The sequence below is a fragment of the Sciurus carolinensis genome, chromosome 16, assembly GCF_902686445.1.
Source record: "Sciurus carolinensis chromosome 16, mSciCar1.2, whole genome shotgun sequence".
NCBI lineage: Eukaryota > Metazoa > Chordata > Mammalia > Rodentia > Sciuridae > Sciurus > Sciurus carolinensis.
Window position 1 is genome coordinate 60,289,941 of NC_062228.1, and position 19,961 is coordinate 60,309,901.

The 19,961-nt window shown below is 37.1% G+C and overlaps 1 pseudogene; it reads left to right on the top strand.

Moving 5' to 3' along the window:
• Nucleotides 1-17,531: 17,531 nt before the first annotated feature.
• Nucleotides 17,532-18,517, top strand: LOC124966181 (vomeronasal type-1 receptor 4-like; annotated as a pseudogene).
• The last annotated feature ends 1,444 nt before the right edge of the window (nucleotides 18,518-19,961 follow it).

The following is a 19,961-nucleotide window of genomic DNA, read 5'->3' on the forward strand; positions in this document are numbered from 1 at the left end:
CACACTTATGGTACAATTTTGGGAAAACTATATTAATTCCATATATATCCCATGTACCTTCTGGATCTGTTTTCCATTTCAACCAATGCTGTCCAGAAAATAAGAATATATGAGATAGTCATATAGAGAATTGTGTTCCTACAGTATCCAGTACTCATTTTTCCACTGTATTTTCCACTGACAAATATTTTGAGGAGCACACCTCTTGTAGAGTTATTGTTATTAAACTGCCTTTCAAGGACTTGGGACTCATTCATTTGATTTGCCTCCAAATATACTAATTCCTACAACTGTGTACAGGATGCTGTGCATCAGCAAAACACAATCACCTTTATTCCCTTCCACGATGAATATAGAGATCCAACCTTCAGGCAGATCAGATTCTCAATGCCCTTTGGGCATTACCATAAAAGGAATTCAACTCTCCTGTAAATTTTCTATTGGTATTTTGAGCATGAAGAATGACTAAACAATAGCACATAGTACAAAAACATGTAATTTATATAATTATTTAAGAATTTAAGAATTTTATGTTCCCTAAAAGCAGAGGCTGGATTGAATGGAGTCATTGTTCATGAGAAGAAACATGGGAAAATACATGGAAATCAGTGCATTGGATTAAAATAAAGGGTAATAGAAACACTCACTAGAGAGGGTGTGGATACATACAAAGGTTCACAGCAGGACAAGGATTCTCTGGGTGACTCTGGACTCAAGGCAGAATCTGGGGGCAACTGTGATGCTGGGAATGTGTTGAACCTGTTGCTTGTGCCTGTACAGAAAGAGAATCATGGAGCCACTGGACCAGATCATGAGCACAGAAAGGGCAACGTGAGGAAATACAAACAACGTTGCATATAATGAGTCTGTGATTCTGTTATAAAGTGCAGAAGTGCAGTATCCATAATCTCTTTTCTCTGACAGATTTTCACTACTCCATTTGGTAAATATATAGAGAGGAAAAATGGAATTTACTACCACGTACAGGATCCAGCAGAGGGAAATGGAGAAGCCAATGTACTTGGAGCTTTTCCTTTGAGATCTTTCCGGCAGGAGTTCATGAAGCTGATCTTGATGTTCTGGGAGTCACTCAAGAGGCAGGCAATACCGATGGAAGTACTCTTGCCCACTCACTGAATGTAAAAAATAAGTGTGTCTCCAAAATCACTGAATAAGTCTTTCAAACCAAAAGCTGTCATTGTCTGGGGAATTCCTCCACCAGAATGACCAAAGAGTTGGCTAGATCAGGTGCCTGAGAGAAAAATCCGTGGACCTAAATGTGCGCTCATTGCAGTAAAGGACTAAATGATAGTAAAGCAGAGAAATTTCCCAAAATTCCAACTGCAGTCTGTGATAATAACATGAGTCCCATTGCCACATCTCTGTAGTGCATTCTCTCATTCAACACATATTCCTTTGAATGATAACAACCATTCTTTCTATGAGCAAAATGACTCATTAAATTCTTTCTAGTGAAGCACAGAGGCACACACCTGTGGTCACCAGCTTCTCAGTGTGCTGAGGCAGAAGTACAGTTTAAGTTTAGCTATTAAAACAGCCTGGGAAACATTGCAACACCTATCTAGGAATAAAATATGTATACTGTTACACCAAGTATAACTTTTACTGTATTCCTCTGTTGGATTGAAAACATCAAGATGTACCTATGAATGGAGGGAGCTCCCAGATTTTTTTCATAGAAAATTCAACTTTAAAAATTAGGTGATGATAAACTGGAGGAAGCAATGAAGTGTGAGATCAAAGGACGGAAAGCATAATTCACCATTTTAAGAATAAACTGCTATATCATAGTAATTGTGAAGTAGAGGACTATTTTGAATATTTAGTGAAAATAATTCTTGGGTTTTTCATTAAATATCTATTTTTTCATTCATTTTTTTGTGTGTTTTACTGTGCTTATTGGTTCATGGAGATATACACATACACAAACTATTTTCCCCTCATTCCTAGTATTTTAAAATGTCCATTATTTGTAAAAATTTTCCTTGCTCTGTGTTTTGAGGGTTAGGTTTTTTGATTGGTAATTTTTGTTTTGTGTTCTCTTGTTTTTATTTGTCTTTTTCTCTTTTCTTTGACTGACAGCCAAATTCCATTTTTCTCTCTTTTACTCTCTCTTTAATTTGTTACATCTATTTTTCCTACTTTCTCATCACATACTACTTCTGCATTCTCTCTTTTCAAGTTTTGAAATGATAAACTCTTTTGTACCTTCTTATCGTTTGTTCTTTTCTCTTAATTAACTGTGTTCTTATGATTTTTAACACTAACTCATTTATATAACTCCTGAGCCCACCATTAGTACTATTGCAATTATTACTGCCATGGATGCCATTCTTGAAACCTGTTCTTTGCTTTTTGACAGATAACGGTTCATGGTTACCTAATTGTTTTGGCTGGTAGCAATTGGTGACCCTACCATTTCTGTTTTTTCTTGCAACTTATATTATAGACGTCGTCATAGGAACCAAGTATTTGGATGAAAGCTCTGTATTGTTTGCAGAGGCTGTTACTTATTATTTGTTTCCACCTATTCTGGGGAGTGCTTGAACCTGTAGGGACACTACAAGATCACAGGGCAAACTGCTATTAAATTAATCTCGGTCAAAAGACACACAAATTAATGATACTCAGTCTTCTGCTCTACCTTAGTACAAAGAAGAGAAGAGACACAAAGCCAAACTAATGATCAGACCCCACCTAGAAACAGCAAGGGTTAGGCCCTTAGGTACCTCCTGTGGACATCCATTGCTATAGTTGAAACAGAGAGGTGCAACACAAAGGCTGTGCACAGCCACCCATGAGAGGGTCTCAATACCCATCACTCCAGCACACTATTTTTCCTAAATTAGACAATATTCTATGTCACAGTATAAGTCTTAGCAAAGAATTTGATGTTATCCTGTCTATTCTGTCAGATGAGAATTCAGTGAAATTAGAAATCAACAGCATGATACTCAGAAGCTACAAATTACATGTACATTAAAATATATGCATTCTTAAGTGAGGGATGGATCATAGAATAAATGAGATATGAAATCAATATTTTTTAACAAATAAATGAAAAGAGAGATATCACATATTAAAATACCTGGATTAGTATGAAGGCAGTTCTAAAAGGAAAATTTATAGCATTGAATGCCTACACTAAAGCATACCAGAATAATTCAAAATAAATATCTAATGCTAAACTACAAGGACCTAGAAAAGGAAGACAAATTAATATGAAATCAATAGAATACATGAAATAATAAAGACCAAACCCAAAATTAATGAATTTGAGAAGTTAAACATGTATTGCAGTTGGAAATGTTGCATACTTGTAATTCCAGTGACCTGGAGGCAAATGCAGGAGGATCACAAGTTCAAAGTCAGCCTCAAAAACTTAGGAAGACCCTAAGCAACTCAGCATGACCCTGTCACTAAACAAAGTTTTAAAAGAATTAGGGATGTTGGTCCCTGGTTCAATCTCCAATATCAAAAAATAAAATATGAAAGAAAAGCAATACAAAAGATCAGTAGAACAAAGAAGAGAGCATCCTTTGAAAAGATAAACAAGATTTACAAATCTTTAGTCATCTAATCAAAATAGAGGAAAAACCAAAATCAACAAAATAAAAGATGTAAAAGGAAATATCACCACAGATATTTCTGGATTCCAAAAGATGAATAGAAATGACTTTGAACATTTAATCTCTCTGTCTCTCTCTCTGTATCACTATTTTCAATCTCTTCTATAGTAGGGATTTAACACAGAGAAGCTTTATCAACAGTCTAAATCCTTAGCCCTGTGGCACATTTCATTTTTTAATTTTCAGACAATATAGAGCTTCACTAAGTTGCTGGGACTGACCTCAAACTTGCATTCTCCTGACTTAGTCACTGAGTCTCTGGGATTAGAGGCATGCACCACTGCACCCAGCTCTTATACTCTAACCTGAAAATCAACAATATTCACAATTTCTCTCTCTATCTCTCTCTCTCTCTCTCTCTCTCTCTCTCTCTCTCTCTATATATATATATATATATATATATATATATATATATATATGACCTGACCAAATGAACCAGGAAGAAAGAGTACATAAAAATACCAATATCAAGGTAGGAAATTGAATTATCTATTTAAGTCTTTTTGGTAATGAAATGATCAGTACCGGATAGATTTTCAGCTGAATTCTACTGTACTTTTAAGAAGTCAAACAATATTTCCCCAAATTATTCCACGAAGTAGAAATGAAGGGGATTTTACAATCTAAAAATGATTTATAATTCTAATAGCAAAACCATATGAAGAAATTCCAAGTACAGAAATCTATTGATCAATAACCCTGATGAACACAGGTTTAAAAATACATAGTAATATATTACCAAATTGCCTTTAGAAATACGTCAAGAAGGTAATGTACCATAAGTAAGTGGGTTTTATCCCAGGAAATTATGGTTGGTTTGCCACAAGCAAATCAATAAATGTAATTCACCACATAAAAATAATTAAGGATAATGATCACATGATGATATCAGTAGGTGTAGGAAAAGTCTGACAAAATTCAGCATCCACTAAAATAAAGAACACTAGGGAATCTAGGGTCAGAAGTTCCCTAATATCATAAAGTTTATAAATGACAACCCTAAAGTGATCATCTTGAATGGAAGCAAATTGAAAGCATTTCCTCTATAATTTGGAACAAGACAAAGATGTTCATTATGATCACTCGTATTCAATATAATTTTTGAAACTGGACACAACAATCAGGGAAGAGAAAGAAATTAAAACATATACATGGAAAAAGAAGAAGTCAAATTATCTGTTTGGGGTTGATGTGATCCTATATTTCAAAACTCCATCAGGAGAATTCTAGAACTGACAAATGAATTCAGAAAAGTAGCAGGATACAAGAGCAATGTTCAGAAATCAATAGCTTTCCTATATTCTAATAGTAAATCTGCTGGGAAGGAAACCAGGAAAAAATTCTATTCACAATAACCTCAAGAAAAAATACTTGGGAATAAATCTAACCAAGGACTTGAATGATCCCTATAAATTAAAACTAGAGTACCCTGAAGAAAAAAAAAATCAAAAAAGACCTTAGAAGTTGGAAACACCTCCCATATTCTTGGATAGTCATAATTAATTTTGTCAAAATGTCTTTATTTTGTAAGCATTATACAGATTCCTGGAAGTCCTCATCAAAATACCAAATGACTTTCTTCATGGAACTAGAAATTCAGTCCTAAAATATATTTGGAAGAATAAAAGACTCAGAATAACCAAAGCAATTCCAAGCAAGAAAAATGCTAGAAGAATCATTACCAGACATCAAAATATACTGTAGAACTAAAGTAGAAAAAGCACAGATTGTTAGAATCAAAAATATGAAGTCTAGTGAAATGGAAGACACAGAGACAAGTCCATAGATTTACAGACATCTGATAGTTAAACAGGTGCCAAAAATATATGTTGGAGAAAAGACACCCTTTACAACACAGAGCTCTGAGAACACTGGATAACCGTTTGTAGAAGAAGGAAAGTAGATTCTTTTTTCTCCACTGGAACAAAAGTGAAATGGAAGTGGATCAAGGACTTATGAATTAGAGTACAAACTGCAACTGGTAGAGAAAGAAATAGACTCAACGGCTAGAAGATGAAATAGGCTCAACATATTTAACATATTGGTGAAGATACCAGCTTTTTTATTTTTTAAATTTTTAAAGTTTATTTGTTCTAATTAGTTGTACATGACAGTAAAATACATTTGGTAGATCATACATAAATACAATGTTATCTTTCATTTTTCTGATTATACATACTGTAGGATCACATGGGTTATGCAGTCATACATGTACATGAAGTAAGAGTGTGTGTTTCACTCTATTGTCACTCCTTCTCCAATTCCCCTTCCCCTCCCTTCACTACCCTCTAACTAATATAAAGTAATTATATTCTTCCCTATGATGCCCTTATTGTGAATTACCTCAGAATATCAGAGAAATCATTCAGCCTTTGGTTTTTTGGGGTTTGGTTTATTTAAATTATCATGATATTCTCTAACTCCATCCATTTATCAGCAAATGCCAGAATTTTATTATTTTTTATAGATGAGTAATTGTCCATCATATATATATATAAATATGATATATATATATTAATATATATATCACATTTTCTGTATCCATTTATCTTTTGAAGGGCATGTAGTTTGATTCCATAGTTTAGCTATTGTTTATTGAACTGTTATAAACATTGATGTGACTGTGTCTTTATAATATTTTGATTTTAAGTCCTTTGGGTGTAAACTGAGAAGTGGAATAGCTGCATCAAATGGTAGTTTCATTCTAAGTTATTCTGAGGGCCCTCCACACTGCTTTACATAATGTTTGCACCAATTTGCAGTTCCACCAGCAGTGTATGTGTAGTTTTTTTCCCCACATCCTCACCAACATCTGTTGTTGCTTATATTGTTGATAATTGTCATTCTGATTGGAGTGAGATAAAATCTTAGTTTTGATTTGCAATTATCTAATTGCTAGAGATATTGAACATTTTTTCATATATTTGTTTATCAATTGTATGCCATCTTCTGTAAAGTGTATTTTCAGTTTCTTAGCCCATTTATAGATTGAGTTATTTTTTCTGTTGGTGTTAGGTTTTGTAAGTTCTTTATATATCCTAGACATTAATGTTTATCTGAGGTGCATGTGGTAAAGAATTTTCCCCAATCTATGGACTCTCTCTTCACATTATTGTTTCTTACATCAACTTTCTTGCATCCCTAAAACTCAAGAATTTAAACCAAAAGTGATGGAATCAAATTAAAAGGCTTCTTAACATCAGTGGAGATCCTTAGGAGCATGAAGAGATCCTGCCGAATGTGAGAGGATGATTGCTAGCTACTATCTTGATAGAGGGGTTAGCATTCAGAATATATAAAGAATTCAAAAATCTTGCATCAAATAAGGCAAAAACAACTAAGCACCAAACAAATAAAGAAACACAAAACAAATAATCCCTGGGTGAAGTGATGCAAGCCTGTAAACCCAGCAGTTGGAGAGGCTGAACCAGTAAGATCTTCAATCAACTACAGCCTTAGCAATTTTGGAAATCGCTAAGCAACTCAGGGAGTCCCTGTTTCAATAGTAACTCAGAGAGTTTCTGTTTCAAAGAAAAAAAAATTAAAAGAGGTTGAGTATGTGACTCAGAGACTAAGTGACTCTGGGTCCAATTCCTAGCACAAAATAAAAACAACAAAAATTCACCCAAATAACCCAATGCATAATGGGTTCATGAACTGAACAGATATTTTCCAAAACACGAACTACAAATGGAACACAATATATGAAAAAAGGTTCAACAACCTGGAAATACAAGTTCAAAGTACATTAACATTTATTTCACTCCAGATAGAAGGACAATCATCAAGAATACAAATAATAAATTCTTGAAAGGATTTGGAGAAGAAGGTACACTCATTGTTAATGTGACTGTAAATTAGTACAACCACTTTGGAATGCACTTTGGAGATTTCTCAAAAGATCAGAAGTAGAAACACAATATGACCCAGGTACCCCAATCTTTCATATTTATCCAAAAGGCCAAAACTTATCACACTATAAAGGTGCAGTCACATCACTATTTAGTATAATGCTGTTCATTGTAGTCAAGTTATGGGCCAGAAAGGTGCCCATCAAAAGATGAATGAATGAAGAAAATGTGATATATATACACAATGGAGTTTTACTCAGCCATAAAACAGAATGATATTATGGCATTTGCCAGTAAGTGGATGAAACTGGAGAGCATCATGCTAAGTGAAATAAGCCTGACTTAGAAAATCAAGGAGTGAATGGTTTCTCTCATACATGGAAGCTAGTTCAAAGTAAGGGGAAAGGAGGAAGGATGTTGTAAGGGAAGATAGGTGGAGAAGGGAGGGAGAAGGGACAGCAATGGTGGAAATGTGGGATGAATTTTACAATGTTAAGCCATTTTACAATATTAAACCTATATGAATATCTATAAAGGGCCAATTGAAATCAATAAACAGAAGGAAAACCAGTAAAGTTGGGGAAGGGGAATGGTGTGAGTGAGGAGGGGAGAAAGGGAATGCACTGGGAACTGACATGAAACTAATTAAATTTCATGTACATATGATTATATCAAAGGGAATCAAGCATGTTGTATAACTATAATGCACTAATAAAAGAAAAAAAGTTATTTTTGTAATTCCAGGAACAAATATATAGTAGAATGCATAAATAGCTTATTGACCAACTTTAACTTTTCACTAAACCATGAAACATGAAATACTGATTTGTAATAAAATGTTGTAGGATAGATATTAAGTCCTTATCAATTTCATGCTAAAAGCTTATATTTACAAACGCCTATTAAAGCACTGATAATAAAGCAAGATTTTTGAAAAAAATAAAATGCATTTAAATAGCATGTGGACACTAGACACTCCTGGACATGGTATGAATTGAAACACAAAAAATAATGTGCCCTGTGCTTCAGTTTAAGGTGAGAATATTAACAAACCATAGGAAACAACACATGACAACATTGGTCCTGACAACCCTTATCCAATACTCTTAAAGTTATGTCCCTTTCTTACTTTATTCCCAAGTTCATCAGGTGAAGAATTCTAACCATGAACAACACACCATAGGGGATTCAGTGGAGATGCAATATCTGTTTCCATTAAGTTGATCAAAAATAGATAGTGGAAGAGATCCAAGAGAGTGGACTGGAGGGAGGCTATGTTCCTTGTAACTCCTTAACTCAAGATTCAAGCAGAGGAAAAATCTGTTTCTCTGTGAGGCAGTCTTTGCTCTTCATGGATCCCCTGCTGTCTAACCCTTTTGCCCACATCAATCACCTGTGAGAAGATCTCCATCTGACTGCTGTTGTTTGGAAGTCCTCTGTCACAGTACCTGCAGGACCCCTTGCCTGACTGATCTTGCCTGACCTCCAGTACTTCTGGTCTGACCAACCCTACCCACACAAACTCAGAGCCCATGTACCACCCTGCAGCTCTCCATTTGCCAATACACTTGGGAGCCTGTGTAGCCATCTTGGATTATACCAGAAATGAAAGCAGCCATCTTTAGATGGGGCAAGTCCAATCCTGAGACCCCTGCTGGAGAATGGAAGCACATTGTCAATTACCTCTCATGCACCAGGGTACTAAAGACTGGGAGGTTTGAATAGTTTATGACTGTTATAGAGTGTAGAATTTTTTTCCCCCTTTTTGAAAATTTTAAGTTTTTATTTTTTATTTTTCTTGCCCTCTATTTTCCTTTTGTTTACCTCTTTTCTCAGAATATCTTTCTCTCTTTTCACATGCTAACAACCAACCTCTTTTGATTACACTTTCACACTTCCTTTGATCGAGAACTTGTATATACTCTTTTATTACCACATTAACAGTTATATCCTACACCTCTCCCTCTCCTGAGGCACATGGGGGTTTGGTCCACATGCACCAAATTCCATTACAACATAAATGACTCTAGTGATCTGCTGTACAGCATGTAGATTGCAGTTAGTGAGACAGTGTTGCGTACTTGACATTTGCTGAGCAATCTTAAATGCTTTTACTATGAACAAACTTAAATATGTTAGGTGATAGTTATTTTTATTAACTTGGATGTAATTATTTTAACATATCTGCCCAGGTCAGCTCCTCATGTGTACACCAAAAATACATAGAAATTCAATTGTCAATTGTTATGGCAAGATTGCAATAAATCACTGGGTGAATTTTGAAGCAGGATCTGAAACACTTATTTACCTGTTAGTGGCTGAGATTCACCAGCTAGTGGAATGCTGGGCAGACTGCAAGTCTACATTTTCTGACCCCCTCCAGGGATTAGAGGACATCTTTTATACCATAAGTAAAGCATGTCTCTACATTAATCATAAGTGGCTGTTGCTATGATTCAAAATCACAAAAAATATCATGAGATCTAAAATCATAAACCGAAGGGAAAGTGGGTCAAAATGACCCTCATTGAATACAAGTTAAAGAATGGTTACTAACATTTATAGAAACATTAATATTCTATGCTGTTAGGGTATGGTTAAGGTACATTGTCCAAAAGAAATGGGAATCAAAATGAGAACAATTTTACATTGTTTAAGAATTTCCATTTTGTGTTTCCAAGCATGCTATGCTAAGCAGTCTCTGAGGGGTACAGAGGTGGGTTGTTCCAATGGGAGAAGCATTTCTTACATGACATGGAGTCTATTATTCTAGAATAGTTCCTCCATTTGCTAGTGTTCACCTTTGGTTTTCATTTCCTCTTCGTGAAATAGTTTATTGAGAATGATTTGTAGTGTAGGTTTTCTAGTTGTGAACTCTTTTAGCTTTTGTTTATCGAGAAAAGTTTTTATGTCATCATTAATTCTGAAGATTAATTTTTCTGGGAACAGTCTTCTTGGCTGGAACCAATTTTCTTTCAGAGCTTGGTATGCATTTATTCCAGACCTCCTGGTTGTGAGGGTCTTGACTGAGAAATCAGGTGAGATTGGATTGGTTTCCCTGTAAATATTACCTGCTATATTTTCTGGCAGGCTTTAAAATTCTATCCATATTCTGTATGTTATATATTTTCAGAATAGTGTATCTTCGTGTGGATCTGTTGTAATTTTTTATGTTTGGGATTCTGGGAGCCTCTGTATTTCCTTTTACATATTATTCTTTAGGTTTGGATAATTTTCTGATATTTCATTGAAAAGATTTTTCAATTCCTTTTTTTTTTTTGTATCTCTCAGTCTTCATTTATCCTGATAAACTTAAAATTGGTCTTTTCAGGTTATCCCATATTTCCTGTAAGTTCTGTTAATGGCCTCTTAACATCTTTTCTCCACAGTCAGCTTTGTTTTCAAGATTATATAATTTTTATACATTCCCTGAAATTATGTCTTTCAAGAGATGTAGTCTAGTAGTGATGCTTTCCATTGAATTCTTATTTTGGCTTATTGATTCCTTCATTTGAGGATTTATGCTTGTATTTTTATTTCAGAATCTCTAACTCTTTTGTGAAGTACTATTTCACTTCCTTTCTTTTTTTTTTTCTTTTCTTTTCTGATTTTGTTCCCTATTTTGTCCTTTACTTCAAAGTACAGTTTGAGTATGTACATTCTGAATTCCTTCTCTGGTATTTCTTCCGTTGTGGTGTGGTTAGATTCTGTTATTGAAGTATCTTGGTCTGTTTGGGGCAAGTTGTTCCCTGCTTTTTTATGTTATTTTTCCCTACCCATCTACCAATATGGATCTAAGGTAATGCCATTTCTACCCTGTGGACTTGTAGTGTCCCTGAAGTTTTCCAGTACTTCACACCTTAGGGGTGAGATAAATAATAAATACACCCAAAGTAAACAGTGTATAACATTAAACCAAATAGTCCCTACTATGACATATATAATGACAATTGTCATAATAAACAGAAAATACATGAGCACAGTACAATTTTAATTTTGCAAAACAGTTTACAACTTTGAATATCTCGCTCATATCCCATGTGGGCAAGGGAAAGGGTTCCTGTAGGAGGGATGGACTGGCTGCAAAATAAAACCATGTGATTTATTTATCGGAAATAAAGACAAAAAAATTATCTTAAGACAGGGACATGACCAGGAGAGTCATCCCGAAGGATCTGGATCTAACAAAAGAAAGGAGCCCACATTTACTTTATTTATATTAATAAAGATGAAATCAGACTATTAGGAGCTTCTTCTCCACAAACAGAATGGAGGGTGGAGGGAAGCAGGACTTTTGGCTCTAGCAGCTCAGTCCCACATCTGATGTTTGTATTTGAACTTGAGAGGTGAGCCAATGCAGGGAAATCATATGACTCAGGTGGTCTTGAACAGTCATTCTTCACCTGTGACTTCCTGAGGACAGATATTCCTGGTTAGTGGCTTGAACTATGCTGAGTTCTCATATGAACTCTGGATGGCTTCCTGCAGAAAGGTCAACTGAGAAAACAAGTGATGTAAGATGTGATGGTTATAATGGAGGAAGAGAATATAAAGTAAAAAATTAAAGGAAGAATGAAAGCACGTACATAGAGATTGGTTGTTAACAGAAGAAATGAGGGAAAGAGAATCAAGGGAAACATATAAGTGTGAGAATATATAACAAAAACAAAAATAAAGAAATACAGAATCCATAAAAAAATTGAAATATACTAATCAAATATCCTAGTCCTCAAAGTATTGATTCATAAAAAAATATTTGTCTCGAAAAATACAAGAAATGAGGAAAAAACAAATATGAATATTTATAAATATCCATGAACCATTAACTTCATAATAAAACAGAGGGAAAAAAGAAAATAAGAGAGATATTGATGAAAAGTTAAAGAATTGTGTCTGTTGAAGTTCAAAAAAATTCTGTTTCCCCTCTTAGCAATGTTCGTTGGTGACGCTAGGGTAAGAGATGTAATCCTGTAGGTGGAATTCATGGAAGTGGGATATATACTTAGGTTGTCTCAAGGCTCTTCCCTAAATGGCAACTGTTCTTGAAACATTAAACCAGTGCACTTTCAGGGTACAGCAATTGCTAGTCAACATGGGTACAATGACACCCAGGGATCTCCCTTGTGTTCCACAAGTGTGGTTAATGAACCAATTCTCAGTCAACTATGTCTTCTGCAATCCCCTCACTTTCTGGTCTCAAATTCAGTCTCCAAACTCGTTCTCTCTCTTCCACACCCTTTCAAATTCTTTGCCAGACATGTCTCTCTCAGCTGGTCCTGCAAGCATCTGGGTTGGAGGAGGAGGTAGAGCCAGGTATGTTTTCACAACCAGTAGTCTGCTGTGTGAACTCCTTCCACATTTGATTTTCTCAGGGTCACTTAGGCACACTCTATGTCATGCAGTGTGTTTTATCCAGGCCTATATTTGGGGCCAAACTTGGTTTGCCAGGAATCCACTCTGTCAGCTGCTGACCTCCACACCACAGCTGGGAATGTTTTCTTCCTTTGTTGTCTAGATGTAACCTGGGCAGATGATGACCTCTTTCCTCCACAAGGATATTGTTCAACATGACTTTCAGTTCAGGCAGGTGATGTCCTTGATCTGTAAACTCTCTCTATCCAGACATACCTCTGACCTCCTGAAAACACAGATTCCTCTTAATCCCGTTGTCTCTCTTCTTTGCTCATGGAGGGACCATTATGGCTGTTGACTCCAGTCATGTCAGCTCCCATGGCACTGGAAATTTCTTCCTTATAACAGCCAAATTCCTGAGCACCTAACTGTTGAATGTCCAGTATTCCAATAAATACTCCACACCGCATTTCTTTTTTTTCACCTACCTTCCTGAGAGCTGCCTGTTTGCTTTCTTGGTTTTACATCATGGAGCAGTCTGAAAAGTGAACTTCTCTATTCTGACACATTGAAACTTCTCAGGCTTTGTTTTTCACTCTCAGATGTGGTCATATACTGATCCTTCCCTAATCTCTCCTAGCCATGAATCCATTTCACACCCCAATCACCACACACACAGCTGTGTCCTGGCATATATAATGTTTGGTGTTCTGTGATGCCTCTCATAGTGGCCTTTGGGCAGCCCTTTTACAGAAACTGTCAGGGGGTTCCTGATAAAACCCATTATCAAAACTCTTCCTACTCTTTTGTCCCCTTCTCAACTCCATTACTTCTTTCCACTCCCAAGGCCACTGGGCTCATACAAGCAAATGTTCAAATGAACCCTCAGGTATTCTCAACACACAATTCAAACTCCTGAGAGCATGGCTGTTCATATTTATTCCTCCATATGTGCCTAGTCCTAAACCAAGACACTTCCCTGGTTTCACTGGTGTTTATTCCTATCCCTATTAGCACAAAGTGGTTTCAGAACCTCATTTTAGTCTTGAAATCTAGAAGAATACATCTTTTAATTTACATTTCCTGGTGTTACTCTTGCACTTTTAGCCATTATGGCCTACTCAGGTCTCTACCCACTTCCTTCCACAGCTATCTTGTTGCCCTCTCTCTAATTGGTTTCCTCCAAGACCCATTCTTTCTTACTAGACTCACCTTTAGACACATCTGGGCCCGTTTCAGACAACTACTTAATCCAGGACCTGATACCCCAGCAATGTTCACAACTTCCCACAATGTGTAGGTATGAACACCTCAGTGGCATTGAATCTTCTACTATCTTCACCTTCCAGGGACCTTCAATATTTTTTGTGTTCAATTACCATCCCCAGGAGATGCTTAATTCCTCTGTTACCATGCTCCCCATGTCTCCCTTCCCTGGTGGACTCTATGTCCTTATGTCCCTTGGTGCCAGTGTGCCTATACCAAGTCATGCACATGAGCTGGTTCTGGATATGTAATGAGCTTTTGCCTTTTTTCATGTGTCTTCTCTCTTTTGTCCTCTCTCTCCTCCACTCCACATCACACCAACATCATTCTCAAGCCCCCTTTCCCCATGTTAATTTTTACCACTACAACCTAATACTCATTTAGTGTCACTGCCAAAATCATGATTTTATTCATACCATAGGTTTTCACCTGTATTATAAATCTCACAGTATTTGTTAAGGTGACTTATTGTAAATATTGTCCTTGCAGGGTTGGAGTGATTACATAATAGAATGTGCTTTGGTCATCCCTCAGTGCTGCTGAATTAATGTGAGTAGCCCTGGCATATCTGAGAGTTAGAGAAATGTTGGCTCAGAAAGGTCAAACTGTCTTATCCTGCTGCTTTCATTGTGCGTTGAAGATTGTTTTGTTTCTCCTCATCTCGGTAATGGAGGTCAATATTGGAAGAGTAATTATGAAAGTGTTTACAAGGTATTGACTCACATTTTTGCAGATGAAACCAGTGACTTCCAAGATAAATTACTAGCATCACATTCTTCCTTTTCCTTGTACCTGTGTTGGTATCCTTCCTATGGGTTTCTCTCATTCCATCTCTCTGCAGATACCTTCAATGATGATGCCACTCTTTGAATTAAGAAACAGAAAGCAACTAGATTTGGGGTATAAAACTTCCCAGGGAAGAAAGGAGTTCAATGGGACATGTGTAGCTCAGTGCTGATCCTTCACATGACAGACCTCAGTATTTTCTACCCTCTCCAAATGAGACCCTGCCTGCCTCCGGGGATCATGGATAAGCAAGAACTCCTCTAAACACTGCAATATTCTCTTAAGACATGTTATGAAGAAATTTATAATTGTTGTTGATGTGTGTCACCTGGGGACAATGTTTTCAGCAGTGTCCTCAGCTCCCCAAGCCTGCATGCCCATTGCTGCTATAGGCACAGTGATAATTGTTGCCCCCATGGGAGGTGAGGTCACAGAGTCACAGTTCTATATCTGAGGAGCTGGTCATTTCTCTGAACACACATCCTGGTCACAGAGGCCTCTGCACTGAGATCACCATCCTGGAAAAGAGAAAAAGCCGGATGAGTAATTCTGTTAGTCTGAGAGCAGCATCTGTAAGGGAAGATCCACTTCAAGAGTCTGGGTAAGTGATCACCTAAGAATACTGGATTGTGGATTGAACCCTGGAGAAGCCAGCACCACATCACATAGGATGTTGAACAGTTGATGACGAACGAGTCTAGGGAGTAAATAAAAATGGGTCCCAGCCTCAATTCCAATCCATAATGACTCCTAATAACTTAATGTGTTCCTCAGTAACAGCAATAACTGTGGTTAAATCCAAACGAAAACAAAATGCAATTTTCAAGGTGTATGAGGAGGTTGTGTGTGTGTGTGTGCGTGCATGTGTGTGTGTGTGCATTTTTTTTTTTTGTTTTGGTTGTGGTTTTTGGTACCAGGGATTGAATTCAGTGGTACTGGACCACTGAGTCACATCCTCATCCCTATTTTGTATTTGATTTAGAGACAGTGACTCACTGAGTTGCTTAGTGCCTCACCATGGCTGAGGCTGGCTTTGACTTCTTGTTTCTTCTGTCTTTGCTCCTGAGCCACTCAAATACAGGCATGTGCCCCAGAGCCTGACCTTGAGGAGATTGTTTTAAAATCATTCAACTGCTCAGTTTCATTACAGTAATTCTCCACTAAATCTTCAGGATTTCTAGTGCCAGAAGTCTAGTCTCTCCCTGCCTGTTGTATGGAGTATGAGGAGCTCCCAGGAATCCTCTCTTCCTGTGAAGAATGTGAGCTGATTGTAATTGCTTGAGTAGAAATTTTCTCTGACTCTGAGCATGGTGAAGCCAATGAGAGAGCTATTTTACCAATCCTGAAAGCATCAGTCAGTGTTCAAGGACGTTGATGACATTTCTCTCTGGTGTGGAAACGAACATGTATGGAAAAGTGGACATGATTATTACAGGTTTTCAACACCACCTGTCAGATGTGTATCTTTTTCTCATGCCAAATATATTCTGATTGTAGTGAATGCATCATGTAGTATAAATCTGATAGTGGAGCAGGCTATGAGTGTGCAGGGTGCATAGAAATTACCTTCACTATCTGTTCCAGAATACATAAACCTAAATGTTTCTAAACAGTAAAATTTTTAAATATATGCATTCAAATGACTGCAGGAATTCTAGTATTTCAACTTTTAAGTGCCACACACAGGCAATTCATGTGGGTGGCTCCTATTGTAATATCATTCACTAATCTTGCTTCCTTGAAACAGTTTTACTAAGGTATTAATTAACTCTTATCTGTATGTTCTGAAAAAGTGAATACTTTCTTTCTTCCCTATACTCTTTACTCTTGTGTTGCTCTTTTATATCCCAAGAGTTAGGACATGACTTGAAAATATGCCAAAATTCCTGTGATAAGTATTATAGTACTTGTGTTACTAATACATAACCACGTGAGTCATGGGTTAGCTTTCCTGATGGGGAGCCCATCCTGTGTTATTGCATGTAACCCACCATGGGACAGGTGCCTGCAGTGCTATAAAACCCTAAGTGCATCTGCTGTTATGAAATTACCTAAATGTTTCTTCATAATTGACCTTGCTCCTAGAGTAAATGTTTACAACCAAATGGAAGCATTTTATAATACAAAGTTTAAAAAGACCACTACAATTTTTTCCATTAGAAAATATTAAGAATATAGAAAAGCAGAAGTAAATATGAGCTGGATTGTTAGAAGCACCGAACACTAGTATTTAAGGAACCTGGTGGTTCACCTACCCTTTCTGTAAACACTCTGTCTCTGTCAGTTTCAAGACACCTCTTAGCACCTGAAGAGGTATGAATTTGGACAGAGACTTAACCTCAGTGTGCACAATTTCTCCTGATCATCATGCAAAGTCATCTCAGCACCTGCCTCATTGTTGTGAACATTCAAGAATCACTGTATGCTGCCTTCACAGCAGGGATTTTGACACATGTCATACAACACTGAGTAAAATCTGCTAGTGAAAATAAAACCTTAGGTAAGTTTTCACAGTGAACTCTCAGGAGAGGGGGCCATGCTGGGTTTTGGTTGACAGGACACGTGCAGCCTAGGCTTTCTCCTCCTCTTCAGGACACCCTGCCTGGGACAGCAGGGAACTGGCAGGATGGCAGCCAGTGATGTGGCTATAGGAATCATCTTCCTGACACAGACTGTGGTTGGAGCTCTGGGCAATTTATCTCTTCTCCTGCATTTCCTGGGCCTTGGCCTCACTGGGTGCAGGGTAAGGCCCACAGACTTGATTCTTAATCACTTTACTGTAGCCAACTTGTTAATCCTCCTTTGTAGAGGAGTTCCTCAGACAGTGGCAGCTTTTGGAGCAAAAGATTTTCTCAGTGATATTGGATGCAAGCTGCTTTTCTATCTTCAGCGGGTGGGCAGGGGTGTATCCTTTGGCAGCACCTGCCTCCTGAGCATCTACCAGGTCATCAAGATCAGTCCTGAGGACTTCAGCTTTTCAGAGCTTAAACTCAAAGCTCCTAAGTACATTGGCTCCTCCATGTACATGAGCTGGATTCTCTACCTGCTTAAAATATTGTTATTATTAAATTTATGACAGAAAAAAGAAACAAAAATAATGTCACGAGCCTGATAGATTATGGGTACTGTTCTGGTGTTCATCCTGATGAAACCTTGCAATCACTGTTTCCAGCATTGCTCTCATTTCCTGATGCTGTGTGTGTGGGCCTCATGCTCTGGGCCAGCAGCTCCATGGTGCTCATCCTGCACAGGCACAAGCAGAGAATGCAGCATGTTCACAAGACTCACTTCCCCAGGTCCTCCCCTGAGTCCAGAGCCACCAAAACCATCCTTCTCCTGCTGAGCACCTTTGTGTCTTTTTACACACTTTCCTGTACTTTTCATGTTTGTTTGACTCTTATTTATAATCCCAACTGGTTCCTGGTGAACATGGCTTCAATAGTAGCTGGATGTTTCCCAGCTGTCAGCCCCTTTCTGCTCATGGGCAGGGACTCCAATGCATCCAGGCTCTGTGTCACTTGGATAAGAAATACAAAATCCCTGATATCAGGAGAACCTGTAAACTGTAAGCTCTTGCACAATTCTAACTTGTTTCTTCATTGTTATCCTTAAAATTGAAAGAAAAATGATAGTCATATCACAGTGGATGATAATCTGCACACAGTGTTCATGTGTGTGTGTGTGTGTGTGTGTGTGTGTGTGTGTGTGTATGTGCCCATAAGTATGTGCACATGCATATCATTTAGATTAGGTTATTATCCACCCAACAATGTTTCTGGAAAATTAGATGAAACAAATACAAATTTCAGATTTAATATTCCAATTAAAACCATGGCAAAAATCTTCAGTATAAAATCTGCTTTCTTTCTTTTCCTGCTATACTGGTTGACTAACTTGTGAAAACATGTGGGATGTATTTTTTATTTACATACATTTATTTTTATGTCTCAGCTGTGTCTTTTGAAGGAAATAACAATATGAGCACTGCGGTTTGTCTTTTACAATGAAATTAGACCTATATTTTATGTACTCTTTGGCATTATTGGATGTAAATGTCTTCTGATGTCCTACTTATTATACAGTTTATATTGTATTTTCTCCATTGATATGTGCTGTATTATTTTCATAATGCAATATTTTATCTTTTCCTAAGCCAATTAGAATGTTAATTTTATATACTCTACCCCTTTATCATATGAAATCCTGGGTTCTAATTTTTAAGACTCATTATTGAATTACTGGTACATACCTTTGAAATGTTTGTATGTGTAAGTTGGCACTCATTTTTCAATGAAAATGCATGAACTGTACTCACCTGTGCATGCAACTCCTACATGGTAAAAAATAAATCCTAGTTTGTATGACTTCTCTTTCCTGTATGTGTCCCTAATCATGACCAGTATGTTACTTCTAACAGCATAGATCACTTTCACCTCTTTTACAGTTTATATAAACGAAATAGTTGAACATGTTTTATATTTGACTTTGAAAGTTCCATATACTTCAAATTTGTATTTTCCCATGTTGTTGATGACAGGATTTAACTGAAGGAATTTCAAACATTTCTAGCACTTCTCTCTTGATATACACGTGTTCTAGTTTAGATGTGATTTATGTTTTCACCCACAAGTTCCACATGTGGCAAAATGCCCCAGTGTGAGTTGTTGGTCATGGAGCCTTTGAGAAATGGATGCAATACAAGGTCATGGGAGGTCACCCTGAAGGTTACTAATGACGATCTCCTGGAGTATATCAGCTCCCATGAGAATGGGTTGTCCTCCAGCAAGTCTCTTGCTCCCTGTCCTTCCCTGTGTTCTCTTCTGCACATGATCCCACCTTTGTGACTCCATATGCTGTGAGGCCCTCACCAGAGTTGAGCACATGCTGGCACCATGCTCTTGAATCTCCAAAACTGTAGCTCAATACATTTCTTTTTAAAATCAAGTATCTGTGGGCATTTGGATAAGCAGCAGAAACAGATCAATACAACACATGTGTGTCTTTCAGTCTGGAGCATCATGAAAGCATTGGCATGTAGTTTCTGTTGCATGTTTGA